Source organism: Pinus tabuliformis, chromosome J, assembly GCF_031772625.1.
Source record: "Pinus tabuliformis cultivar Carrire ecotype Pingquan chromosome J, CPIR1, whole genome shotgun sequence".
Lineage (NCBI taxonomy): Eukaryota > Viridiplantae > Streptophyta > Pinopsida > Pinales > Pinaceae > Pinus > Pinus tabuliformis.
Window position 1 is genome coordinate 1,616,886,457 of NC_142295.1, and position 12,050 is coordinate 1,616,898,506.

Sequence of the window (12,050 nt, forward strand, 5' to 3'; positions counted from 1 at the left end):
TAGGTAGCCAATACAAATAAGCCAACTCCCATCTTTCTTTGGGACTAATACTAATGGAGAGACCCACTGGCTGTCAGAAATGGGATAGATAAAATCTGCATCTAAGAGTTTTTTGCAATTCTTCATTTACAACGTATCTTAGAGCTGGGTTCATTCACCTTTGGGGTTGTCGGACAGGTCGGGCTCCATCCTAAATATAGATATGGTGTGTACAAGTTTCAGGAGGGATGCCTTTCATATCTTCATAACACCATGCAAAGGCATCAAGATGGTTTTGCAACAAATTCACAAGCTGCTCTCGTTGAGAAGGATCCAAGTCCGAACTAATATACAAGGATTTACCTTGAATAATCTCAACAAGAGTAGTGTCAGGTTCGACAGTACACAAAGGTGTCACTAGAGATGGTGATGATGGAGATAGAGAGTCATATCCTTCCTGAAAATCTAGACTAAAAATCTGACTTAATGACTCTAAATTAGGCATGGTGTCGAGATTGTTTAGGAAGTCTTGAATCTCACCCTCCTGTGAGGAATCAGCATTCTGATGTATCAAGGAAACATGCTAAGTCTCCTCATCACTATTGTAGTCTAACCATAAAGTGTCACAGAGCTCCTGAATAGATCTAGCATGTGCATATAGGGTGACTTTCTTTCTGGAATCTCCATGGGAAATATACATATCACCAGAACGACATTCGATATAAGCATCGACCATAGCAAGCCATGGTCATCCCAAGATCAAGGGATGCCCTCCCACAGGGTTCTTTGGCTGAAGAATAATGAAATCTGTAATATATTCCCAAGAATCTAGGGAAACAACCATATCATGCAACACCCCTTCCGGCTTGATTTTAGATCGATCTGCTAGTTCAAGCACAGTGGGAGTAGGACGAATATGGACCAATCCAAGTTGATTCATGGTTTTCTTGTTCATAACAGTAATGGCTGCCCCTAGGTCTATAAGTAGATTAGATACAAGGACATCGCCTATCTAAACAGAGACAATAGGGTTTATGGGGTCGGTATATTTTTCATGTGCATACATCCCGTCATTAACTTTGCTGTTATACCAATAAACTGAATGGTTTGGGGTTCCAATCTTCTCCTTTATGGCTTCTTGAGATAGAGTTCCCTAATGATTTTTGTACAAATGGGGATCTATTTGATAGCTTGGAGCAAAGGTACCCTTATGAAAAGGTTCCTAAGCTTAGAGGCCAGGCTAGACTTAGGAATGGGGTCTTTCTTCTCCACAACTAACCTCTCTAGATAGGGAGGTCGGTTGGAAGAAGATGACAAGGGCTCAGAATGTACAGGGATAGGCTAAATGGTGTCATCTTTTTCAGAATGGTTAGGAGTTTCCTCCTCTCCTTTCTCATCGATAACCACCATGGGATGCTTTTGATTTTCTGAGGTTACTACCTTCCCTGATCTCAATTGGAGATCATTGACTCCAACTGGCATAGTCTAAAATCTGGATGAAGAAAGCAGGGTCATAGAATGGATCATTTGTACTGCTTTATTATTGGGGTTGGGTAAAGGTTGAGCAAGTAGCTGAGAAGGTCGAAATGGTGGAGGTAACGGTAATGGTGGCATGGGTTGACTCAGCTGAGGTAATGATGGTTGAGACGTTGGGTAAGGTGCATATGTGGGAGGGTATGATTTCATAGTTGCATGATAGGACTTATGTGAATGATGTGAATGGTTTGGCCCTCTCCATCCTTGTTTCCAAGATTTGGAGGGTTGTCCATATTGAGATTGATTCCCATGCTACCAATGCTAAGGTGACCGGTGTTAGGATTGGAATATGAATGTGCATTGCAACCAAAAAAATGTGGTGGAGATTCAGGAACCATACCTGCACTTACCTGAGGCCAATTCCTTCTTGCTCCCATAGCATGCAATGATTCGGCTTCAGGTTGTCCCCCTTCAAATACAACTTTCAGCCCAGGTATAGAGGGACATTTATCCGTAGCATGGTTATCTGCACAAATTGCACATTTATTAGTTTCTTTAATATCTAGAGGACATTCTCTTAAAGGATGCTTTCTTCTACATTTAGGACAGAAAATAGACAATATCTCTTGCTCTTCTACAAGTTTCTGCTGAAACTTCAAAGAGTCTATTTGTTTACTAACAATATTCATTATTTCAATTTTCATATTGTCCATTTTGTTTTCTAATCCAATAATCATAGCATCAGTAGATTCAATTTTTCTATTTTTATTTCGAATTCCTTTACCGGATCTATATTGGTTCCTCGAGAATTTCTTTCACAAATCACAGATCTGATCAAAAGTCTTTTGAGCAATATCCCCTTGTCCTAACAAATTTAAATTATTTCTAGCATCATCAGTGAGCCCATGTAAGAACAAGGTTCTAATGGTACTTAGATCAAATTTGTGCTTTGACCTTTGAAGGATATACAAGAATCTCTCCAAGTAGTCCTCTAAAGTCTCATCAATATTTGCACAATAGTAAAGATTTCATCTTGAATATCTCTAGTTTTACAATATTCCTGCTATTTTGACAAGAACACTCTCTTCATTTTCTCCCAAGAAGATATAGTGTTTCCTCCTATTCCCATGAACCAATGGAGTGCTGCATCCTTGAGAGTTGCAGGAAACAACTTTAACTTCTGGGTATCAGATGAATAATCATAACTTCTACACAAGATATCAAACTAAAGTAAGAAAGAGTCTAGGTCCTCATGTACCTTACCATAAAAATGAGGAAGAGCTGATGGTGAAATGTTTTTCATTTGTACTTGTGTATTAGGATCCAAAATCGGGAATCCAAAAGTGGACTATTTCTCATTTACCTGATTTTCACCACTTCCTTCTGCATGGTCTTCCATATCTGCCATTGTTGTTCCTCCACCTGAACCACTCTCAACAGGCTGAGAAGGCTGACTATGGATTCCAACAGTCTCCTTCTTCGCCTTTATGGGCTATGTCACACCTGAACCACTGCTACCAGGGCCTAGGTGGACTATTCCTGTGTAATGAGTTTGAGTTTGTTTGGATTTTCTGCTTGCAAAAGAAGGCCCAATATGAGTTTTGGTTTTAGATTTGCCAGTTTTTTTTTGGCCCCTAGTGGGCTTCGGACCCCTACCTCTTTTACACATTCATTTCAAAAAAATGACAAAACGAAATTGAAACAAAAACTGCAAGTTTCAAATAAATAAATCGGCACCTATAAATTCCTTCAAACAATAGAAGCACACTACAGGAAAAAATAATAGCACACTTACCCCTGTTGCAAAAAAGTGGGAAATTCTTACCAGTTCAAATCGCCTCCCCGACAACGCCGCCAAAATGTTGGGTGTAAGAATTGCACTTAAGCTAACTCCTCAACACTTAATTGTCAACTCGAGGGTTTTGTAAACTTAGAGACGAAGAACAGGAAATCCTAGAAATGGTATGAACTTTTCCTATCTCCAACCCTACTTCTTAAAGGAAATTCTTTGCAGAATCAGACAGAAAACAATCGGAAAGGTAATTGACACCAAAGCAACTCTAGTGCTAGAATGTAAAAGACAATTTGCATGTAAATCAAGTAAAGAAATTCCACACAACGGAAGCAATATTAAATTCTGTAATGAAATGCTATGTTCATCTTTAGATGGATGGATAACAGCCTAACAAGTGGGCCCTTGCAGAATTTTGTCTTCCTTCTGATCTTCCTTCCACACAAACAACCTGTCCTTGCACTGTTACAATCTGCTTGTACTAGTGCAGGTACAATATCTCTATGAAAAAGTATATGTGACCTTCCTTATTGAAGACTTATGTCTTAGTGAAGGTGCTCTAAGCCTAAGGGCTTAGAGAACTCTGTTTCTGTGACAAGAGACCAGCTCTTGCACCGAAGCAGAGCTTCCTTCACCTAGTTTCCAAATTACTTTCGAAAGGATTGAAAGATGTGTTGGAAAAGAATTGCAACTGTAAATGAAATTCTGAAGTAAATTATCTGTGAAAAAGGAAATGCTTCAATTCATTAAACCTTGCAAAGGAAATAAACTTCATGAAATAAAAGCACTTCAAAAGAATCAAACAATAGTCTAAGTGTTTTGCATGTGTTAACTAACTTTAGTAATCCATTCAAAGATGCTTATGTTCTTTGCAAGTATAATATGTTTATGATGATTTTATGCAACTGCTTCCAGATCCTCTTAAATATGTACTTTTAATATTGAAGATAGTTACTAAGTTAATGATTCATTCACTTGTGTAATAACTAGAAATAATATGCAGAGAAGTGATTCACTATTCGCTGCAAAAGAATGATTAAACCAAAGTGTAGGCAACAACATGCACTGGTGCAGGAAAGAGTTCCTTGCACGATCTGATCGAAAATGAGTTAAAACAAAAATTGAGAGTAAAGGAAATGAAAGAAAGATATTTCATAAACAAAGTAAACATTGCTAACTCTCAAAACACAATCTGTTTCACACGTTAGCTACAAAAGATATTTTAAATTAGAACTTGAAAGATAAAGATTAAAACTATAACATCACATAGCTGCAAACGAAATATCCACACCTTCTTTTTGAATAATGAAAGCGAGAGGGGTAAACGAGTTGGGTTGGCTGGGCCCTAGCCAACCAACTCGTTCCCCTTCTAAGGAACGAAAAAGCTCAGCACTTCAAATATACATCAAAGATAAACTAGACGCTGTGTATGAAAATCATGGCAATTCTTTTGTATTACTTGATTCAAAAATTTTACATAACAGAGCAGTCTAGCCCTAGAGCTGAGGCGATAACCAGATTACATAAAAAAAATTACAATTTATGGTTCGCTGACTAGCCTCCTCCTACCCACATCTATATTTTATATATCCTTTCGACTCTAGCCGTTTTCACTAATTACAAACATTTCTTGTTCAGGCCTTTCAGTCGAACAGACTTAGAAACCAAAATTACAAACTTGGCCAGCAGTTATAATACACATGAATCTCGCTTGGCCGTAACCTAACTTTGGAAAATATTCCCTGATTGCACGCCACCTGTTATCCTACTTCAGTTCATCAGCAGCTAAACTCAGAGTCAAGGATCAAGACCCGTCCTCGTGGAAGATTTGGCTTCTCAGAAATCTTGGACAGTCTTCGTGGCGGTGCAGGAATCTACCTGCACTAGTCATACTCATTCATAATTAATACTAAGTTCCATGATTACTCTAGGAAATTAATATGAGTTACAAGAGATATGTAAATAGGCATGAAATCCATATAAAATGATTAATAAAACATTGTAATAAATCTTAATATAAAATATGAGCATGTGCAGGAATGGGTAATTATCTTGTGCTAGTGCAGGAAAGAAGGGTCTTTTATTGAGATAAAATAGAGGTTGATTTTGATGGAAATGGGGTAGAAAATAGGGCAATTTAGGATACCAACAATGACATCCACTAAATTGCAAATTTGATTTCACCTGCACAACAAATTCGTATTGTCCTCTTCTATAGTGACTTCAAATATGATACCATGTATATTTTTACTCTATATTCAAACTACTTATGTGATATGCTAAAACAAAAGACATGAATCTACTCTACTCATTATTGAAAACAAAAATTGATCGATGAAATCACGAAACAAAAAAGGAAGAATTTCAATCGCACATAACAAAATATTTTTTGGGGAAAGTAACTACTCAAAACCTCGAATATCTATATTGAATTAATCAGAAGATATGAGAAGAAAATACAATGCTTCATCTTGAACAATCTCTGCACAAGTACAAACTATCTCACTACTTCACAAACCAGCTCAAGCCAACATTTATTGAAATATGTTGCCTGCCAAGCCCCTACTTGCTTGCACAATCCCTAAGGGAATTAGCCCATATTTAATTTGGGAAATCCCTCGCCACAACTATGCAATCCCTCATAGGCATTCCTTTGATTGCATGCACCATTTGTACAATTCAGATGAATATACTTCTAATAGTAAATTGTCCCTAAACTCCAATTTCAACTGGGTCTTTCTCAAAAATGACATGCATGAGTTATTTATGAGTGAATTATCAGTGATTTGATTGATCACTGTATGTAAATTAAATCCAATTTATTTCACTTGACCACTCACTAGTTCCTCTAATAGTTACAACTAGTTTAACTGAATTTAACTCAATTAAACTAAATTAAATAATTACAACTCAATAAGAACTCAACCTAGGCCCCTAAAATTTAGGGATCACTCTACATGACTCTAGATGGACTTCCAACTCAAATTTACTAAGCCAACTAAGTCAACTTAACTTAGTTAACTGTTAAGAAATTTCTATGAAAATAGAATTACATTTTAATTCCTAATTTAATTCAAGAACAAATTAAATTAGGATTTTTCTTGATGTTATTTTTTTGTGAGCTTGGTAGGGCCACATCTTCATTGTGTCCAATATATCACCCCGATCAGGGTGGGGAATTGAATCGGTGATTTCACGTCAGAGAGTGTTGTTGGCATTATGGCACAGGTTTGGCGCTATGGCACAGGTGTTGTCCTTGATGGCAACTCTCTCTGGTGACAGATCTCAGTTCAGGCTCTCAGAATGAAGGAAAAATATATATACACAGGTTCACCATGACGAAGACGCGTATACACGCGGGTTAGTTGTTCAAAAGTCGCGTATACGTATACACGCACTTTCATGCAAGGAAAAGCGCGTACATGTGGGAGAACTTATTTTTGGTCCGTGGTATTTAGTCCTTGGTATTTGAACCTATGGTTGTGGGCCATGGTATCTCATCAGAAGTGTTGATCCCAAGTATTGGGTCCATGGTATTGATTTGTTATGGTTTTGGACCATGGTATTGTGAAAGGGCTAAGACTATAAAAGAGGAAGGAGATCATTTGGCAAAGGATCATTTGAATTATTGAATATCTGATAAAGTGCTAGATCTGGAATACTGGTGATTGGGTTATGGTGCAGATCTGGACCTGAATGAAGGAAGAACCTGAGCGCAAGGAGAAGGATAAGTTCTATTGATGGGTCAAAATCTTAAGGCTTGAATAATAGTATCTTTGTATGATTTTGATCTGTTATATGTGGCGCATGCTTGATCTATAAATCTGGTAATCTGGGTTAACTAATGTCTGAATGTTTGAAAGAGTGAATTATCCTTTATAGATCTGTACGCAGGTTTAGTGAAGCAAAGGCACGTATACACGCTGGTTCTGTGAGTAAAAATAGCGTATACGCAGGTTGGTCCAAACACAGAAGCGTATGCATGCAGGTTTCTGGTTATTGAAGTAGCGTACGTCTCTTGAATTGTGTTCTAGCTACTTTTGTTTATTGCTGTAGTGTTCTGGGTTCAGAATTTGGTGTGTGGTTACTGTTACTGTGTTTAGGGTACAACTGTTAGAGAAGTGTCTATTTGATTCAGTGTTAATTGGTGAAAAGGAGATTGATTGATGCAAAAATTCTTGATGATTGATTGATGTTCATGGATCCAGTCTGAAAATTTATGAAACAAGGTCCCTGGAAGCAAAGAGAAGGTTGTAGCCTTATGCAGGTAGTAGCCTGCGTACTAGTATCCCGTCTAGTACAAGAGCTAAGGGGGTTGTAGCTCCCTTCCAAGAGTAGCTGGAGAACGAGAGGGGGTTGTAGCTCTCTGCAGGTAGCAGCCTGCGTACTGGTAAAGGATTGCACCAGTACATAAACATTGTAAAAATAAGTTTCTAATTAAAAGAAGATAGAGACGAATTGCAGCAGGTGGTTTTCACCCACATTTGGTTTCCACCTTATATCTTGTGTTCTTGTGTGTGATTGTCTTCTACCCTGTTTCACTATTTCTGGTTACTGTTTATTTGATTCTGACACATAGATTAATGATCAACATTTGTAAGATAAATTAAATTATAAATCTGCATGGTATACGCTTATTTCCTTATCTGTAGTTGTGTATATATGCGGTTTTCTCTAACTGAAGTAGCGTATATGATCTAGGTGTGAAAAAGAAAATAACTGACTTGATAATACTGATTCACCCCCCCTCTCAGTATTATTTCCAACAAGTGCCATAACACAACACCTAATAACCATCTATCCAAGACCCCATAGACTATATAATACTTATAATTTAATTTAATACAATACAACATTATCAATATAAAATGCATAAACTAAAACATACTAATGTATCCACACTAGGAATAGTGAATAAGATCAACCTTAAGGCACTTCACGAGGCATCTCTTAACCAAGAAATGCCCTAACATATTCATTCATATTGAGAATTTTGAAATTAATGCAAAGTGAAGAGGATGGAAAGGGTGATGATGGAGGTGAGGAGGGCTATCGAGATATTTCACATCACCCTTGAGCTCTTTCAAGCTCTTAATTTTTTTTTAAATTATCTTTAAAAAAAATTAAAATTAGTATATATATATATATATATATATATATATATATATATATTTATATTTATTATTTTTAATTAATTTATAGCTTTGAAATCATTTTCAATTTTAATTGAATTTTATTTCTTTATAGTTTTATTTTAATTAATTTTTTTTGAAAATACGTTAGGTTTTTTTTCACTATATTATATTTTGTTTTTCTATATTTATTTTCTAGTATTTTATTTTATTTTTTTATATTTATTTTTTCCTTTTAAAATATTTGTTTTATTAAAATTTATAGTTTTTGTTTGTTTGTGGTGTGTTTGTGTTTGTTTATTAAAATATTATTGGTGAGCTATATTTGAAAAGTTTTTGATATATTATATTAATAATAAATCTAATTATAAATATTTAGACATTGGTGTATCAAGATCAAACTCTTTAATGTTCATTATCATATTATTTCACTTTTTTTCTTCAACTATTTTTTATTTTTTTTACGTAAATCATTATTCAAGGAAAATCACATTAAATATTTTCATATCTCTCTCTCTCTCTCTCTCTCTCTCTCTATATATATATATATATATATATATATAGATATAACTTTTGTGTTCGTGCTTTATTTTGCAATTGTGGAGATCTAAATGTTGCTAGCCTTTACGTGCTCAGTTTTTCCATGCATGTCAAAGTTTAGCCTATGCCATTAGTTTTGTTTTGTGCACATTATTTTGACTTGCACACACAATATTATTATTGTAATTAGAATTAACATATAGTGAGGTCGATTTGTACAAAGTTGTAACTAATTTTTAACCAATTGTAACTATTCTAGAGTTTATATAGGGAGATGTAAATGAAAGGATTATGTATTACAATATTGAGAATATGGATAACCATATACCATTACAAAACACAAGCAAAACCTTACTAAGCTAACCTACAGTGCATATAACAACATTTAATCAATATAAGAAAAAAGACAAGAGATAAGAGAAAGAGCACACTAGATTTACGTGATAAAACTCCAATTGGTAAAACATCCATGAGAAGGCAATAATGTATTTATTATCTTCAGATATATCCAATTTTACATAGAACACCATCATGAATACTTCACCATTTATAAATATAGGATGTTATTACTCTACATTATTTTGTTTCATGGGACTCCCTAGACTCTATGATATACCAAGATATATGGAGGAATTAAATTCCAATAATATATGTGGGATATGTTAGCTCTCTGTAATTTTCCCTAGTCTGAGGAGTGGAAATCAGAGGTAACCACAAACCACTTGTAAGCTAGAATCTAGCCCTTCTAGCTTTAGAGACGACTCTCTCTGTCTAGAATTTTGAATTACTCAGATTTTAGGCTCGGTATGGTGCTTAGTAGGATGTAGGTTTAAAGGTTTGCTAGAAGGAAGGAAGACAGATCCATTGGGCATGGAGTCATGCCAAGTTGATTGTTTTCCCAGCGATAGGATAAAGAGAGAGGGGGTCCTCTACAGGAGCAAGGTAATAATTCTTAGTGGTGAAATCAAATTAGTTAGCTATGGGAGAGTGAGTATAGGAAAAGTGGAAAAAACACATAGAGCATCAAAACTGTGGATGAATTCTAAACGTTGTTTCAAGAAGAAAACATGGAATGATTGGCAAACTATATCAGAGCATTATCAAAATGAATTCTGAGACAATATTGGTTTAAACCAAACTTGAAGACATACATCCAATATGTGGAAATAACATGAGAAAAAATTGCAACATGAAATAATCATGACACCATCAAGGGTTGGCACAGGAATCCCTTGAAAAATAGACCTTTGCCTTCCATTCAGTGGAAAATATTCAAAAAAATACAATGCACACAAAGTTTGTCTTCTAAACCCTATCCAACCCTTTTATCATTTACAATCATATAATAAATAGGCCAAAATGAGTCAGCTACCACCTCTAGGGGTCGAATTCCTCATTAGGATTTCAGTTTCTAACTTCTGCAATGAAAATAGAATTGACTGCTAAAGACTAGGAACTACATAACTAGATCTTTTCTAAGCTTTTCACATTAATTTCTTGGCCTCAAAAAGAGCTTCTGAGTTATTGAATACCTTTTTACAATTACTTAAACCATAAAAACAATTTACATCAAATTTGGCTAAGTAAATTTGTCCAAAAAGAAGTTTGTCTAGAAGCGCAACACAAAAAATGTAGCACATCTGCCAGTTTCATAGCGACTTGCACAACATACTATGTTTTGTGAATATATATGAAACGGTGAGTCCGATAGAGTTGGAATTTTGACATAAAGTTACTATCATCATACTCCATGTCCACAAAATTTTTGAGTCAAATCCTAGTCACAGATCTTGAGAAAATCCAAAAATGGATGTAGGTGACTGTAGCTTGTTTCTCGAAAATTGTGAAGAATTTTGGGCTGAAATTAACTGATTTTATTCATCTCACCCCATGCATCTATTGTAAAAGCTTCAAATAAAATGGGTATAGTGTTTAAGAGATGTGGTGAAAATATGTTTGCGCAACACACTTGCGTAGCGAGGTGTCTTTGCGTGGCTTTAATGACATGCTTGAACTTTGGATGAGAAAAAACAGATGATTGACGATGTTTATACCCTTCTAAACCTATTTTAAGTTCCCACACACAAAAATAATGCAGTTTTTTTATTTTTAATTAAACCCTAATGCTTCTGACAGTTTCGCCACAACTTTTGTAGCATTCCAAGTTTTGTATACTTGTAGCCTTGTTTTGAGAAAATGAAACTGATGGGTTGGATTGAAATGTGTATGAGATGGTTTTCAACTCCTAAATAACTTTCAAACTGAGTGCACACCCCCTGATCATCTAACTACCTTTTGCAACATACGCGCAACAAACTTGTGCAACACCTTGTAATGTTCTGAAAATTTGACCATGTTTGATCTTCTTCTTGCACAATCCTCCCTTGACCTTATTCTTCATATTTGGGGTATCCATGACCATGTGTGAAATATTTTCATACCTCTCAGAGTGATATGGGATGGTCCTGAAGGGTAAACTTGTAGTAGAACGGGTAATAGGACAAACACAGAGAAAACACGACAAATGCGTAGCAAATGGGAATTTGGGCTTTAGACTCTTTCATGATGATTGATGAACTCCATAATGACCTCTTAATGATGACACCACATGACCTTTCATCTCATCCTACCAAATAAGCCCTTTTGACTTTAGAGACTTTACATGACATTTGATACCTAAAACTTAGACCTATTATTTACAAAAGTCCCCTTTAAACTCTAATACTCATGAAATCAAGACTGACATTTACAAATTGACCTCAAGTGCATAGAAAGATTGAAATGAATAATATCCTTATAATATAGGACCCTAACATTCACTCCAATGGGGATGGCATCCTCCTTGTGAGGTGCCAAGAACACCGTAGACCAAGTGCCTAATCCATTGGGTTGTTCTCAATCTTGAAAACCTGCAAATTGATTACTGCTTTGATTTTCAACTGAAGCCAAATGCAAACTAAAAATAAAATTGGCAACCTATTCCAATCCTCAAACTAAACCAAATCCATTCTTCAAACTGAAACATAAATTCTACAATGAAAATTGCATTAGTGGACTTTTGAGGTCTAAAATGGGCCTCCTAAGAAAAATGTAGAACCAAAATAAACTTTATAAGAACCAATAAGATTCAA